The sequence below is a fragment of the Orycteropus afer genome, unplaced genomic scaffold, assembly GCF_000298275.1.
Source record: "Orycteropus afer afer isolate SDZICR_OR568_19922 unplaced genomic scaffold, OryAfe1.0 scaffold00125, whole genome shotgun sequence".
NCBI classification, from domain to species: Eukaryota; Metazoa; Chordata; class Mammalia; order Tubulidentata; family Orycteropodidae; genus Orycteropus; species Orycteropus afer.
The window spans coordinates 7,896,746-7,899,687 of record NW_006921712.1 but is presented as its reverse complement, the minus strand read 5'-3'; positions in this window follow the sequence as shown (position 1 = coordinate 7,899,687).

The window sequence follows — 2,942 nt, the reverse complement described above, 5'->3', positions numbered from 1 at the left end:
ATCATTCAGGATCACTGTCAGACCACAGCTCCGTGTCTCCTTTTTTGGTATTTTCATGCAAATTCTACTGCTAGTTGGGGTTTAGTCCATTTCTATATCCTTCCCTTCAAGGCTCAGTGGTCCGGGATTATATTCTGTGTCTGTGTTAATTTGTTTCCCTTTTTCTTTGGTGAAGAGGGTCTGTGCAGTCTTTCTGCCTAGTCCACCATCTTGCCGGAACTCTCTCATAAATAGTTTTTCAATGATTACATGAAGGAATGAATAAATAGTGCAAACACAGCAGCCCGGTTTTAGGGAGAGGGAGTAGTATTTCAGAAAGAAGAAATAATAAAACAGCCACAGGGATTATATTTCTTCCCTGAGCCTATATTTGCAAAAACATAAAGTTTCAATTTTCATAATCATAGCATCCTTTAAATCAAAATAAGTCTTCTCCTTTTATATGTGTTTTTTTTGTGTGTGTGTGTGTGTGTGTGTGGATGAATTCAATTAATGTAATTCTTTCTCCTCTTAGAAATATGTCAGTGATGGAGATTCCCATTATTGCAAATGAAAGCTTAAGTACGAAAGCATTTACTTAGGATTTTGTCCTGGATATTCTGCCTCAGATATTAGTGTTTCCTCCGTTTTTGTAACAATAGTTTTTAAAAGACTATTTTGTAGTTGTTGTTATTATTTGCCATTGAGTTAGACCCAACTCATAGCAGCCCCTCCTTGGGCTTCTGCGGCAGTATCACTACGGAAGTAGATTGTCCATCTTCCTTCTGAGGAATGGCTGGTGGGTTTGAACTGCCAGCCTTCTGGTTAGCAGTCAAGTTCCATGCTGTTGTTGTTATGTGCCCTCGAGTGGGACCCAACTCATAGCGACCCCTCCTTGGGTTTCCGAGGCAAGACAGTATCACTACAGAAGTAGATTGCCCAACCTTCCTTCCAAGGAATGGCTGGTGGGTTTGAATCTCCAGCCTTCTGGTTAGCAGTCCAGTGCCTTAGGCACTATGCTACCAGTGCTCCTGTCAAGTGCCTTAGGCACTATTTAATCTTTATGTGTTAATTCTTATGTTGTAAATAAATGACTAGAATCCTCATGAAAAAAATGGATTCTGTTTGTTTTTTGTTTTTCCCTGAGCTAATATCCCAAATTCTTAGCAGAGTGCAAGGGTCACAATTAGTACTTCATGAAAATATTTTGAAAAGTAAAGGAAATGAAGTAAATAAGGATTTCCATGACCTCCATTCAAGGATTACCAGGAATTCAACTGCAGTTGTATAAATTGGGTCAATTGCTCATCATGATGAGGAAAAGTAAGGAACTGTGGGTGTTTCAGTAAGATAGTATTAGGGAAGGCTTATTCTAAGATTTGAGCTTATGTTAAGTGATTTGTGGTTTGATCTAAGGAAGCGAAACAATCCCTGGTGGAACATTGTGTAAAGCACTCGACAGCTTAATATAACAAAAGTACATTGAATTACTAGGTGTTGCTAGCTGCTATCAAGTCAGTCTCCAAACTCATGGCAACCCATGAACAATCAAACAAACTGTTGCCAAGTCTTACCCCACAATCAGATGGTTATGATCCACAGGGTTTTTGTTGGCTGTTTTTTTGAAAGTAGATTGCCAGATCATTCTTCCTAGTCCATCTTGATCTGCAAACTCCTCTGTAACCTGTTCAGTATGATAGCAACACACAAGCCTCCACTGATAAACAGGTGCTGACTGCACATGCAATGCATTGGCCAGTGTTCTGGTTACCTAGTGCTGCTCTTACATGAATATACCACAAATGGGATGTCCTTAACAAACAGGAGTTTATCCTCTCAGTTTGGAGGCTTTGAGTCCAAGTTCAAAGTGCCAGGGTCTAGGGGCTGTGTGAAAGCCCCTCGACTTGGGCTTCAGCTCTGCCTTTTGCTCCCAGCCCATTGAAGCTAGAGGCATCTCTTCACTCAGGCAGCTACTGGCTGCTGAGGCTGATAAGCCCAGAGTCAACAAATAAAATGGCACAGTTCCCATGTTACCAAACCACATGGCAGGCCATTAATTCAAGTCCATTGTAAGTCTCAAGGTCAGCAAAGCATGGCAGGCTGCTGAACAATGACATGGGTCCATACAGAGTATGTATGTATGCCAAACATGCCATAATCTAGAGACCATTCCCCAATACTTCTGCTTATATACAGGAAGCAGACCACAATCCCTAAAGCAGCTAATCAGCTGCTTACAGTAGATTCCACCATGGAGTTGATTACCAATCTCATCATGGGGAATACTACATCCAGCTGCCCAGCCACTCAAACAGGCCCAGCCAAGTTGAAACACAAACTGAAGTACCACAACCAGGAATAGAACCTGCTGAATCATCTCCGATGCATAGTTGAAGTAGATGATTCTATTTTGTAATTACTTATTAAAACTCCATTTTGCAACAAAGTCCATTTCACAAGCACTCCAGCATAACAGCATTTTTACTTCTCCCTACCCTTCTCAGACAGCCCAGTAGCTATCTAAACCAAACATCCCTGAGAACCTACTCACCCCTTCCTTTCCTTAAGAGCTTTGTTAATAGTAATTCCTGGAGTTATGGGCCCACATCCTGCCAACAGAAATTCTCAGAATTGAGGACCCTCACTCTGGATTGTGTGTTTCTGCTCTGATAATAAGCTGACCACCAATCTTCCTTAAAATAGTAAGCTGACCATTAATCTTCCCTAAACAATAACCTGGCAATTTATCCCACTTCTGTAACATACTTGTTTGCCTGCTTGCAGTCCTAAGCTATATAAACCTGCCAGAAATCAGACTTGGGGCTGCAGTTGGGGAGAATGCTTTAGTTCCCTGCAGCCTGGCTATAGCTGAATAAAGACTCTTCCAAATTCTGGACATTATTGTTGTTGTTGTTGTTATGTGCCGTCGAGTCAGCCCTGACTCATAGCGACCCCTCCTTGGG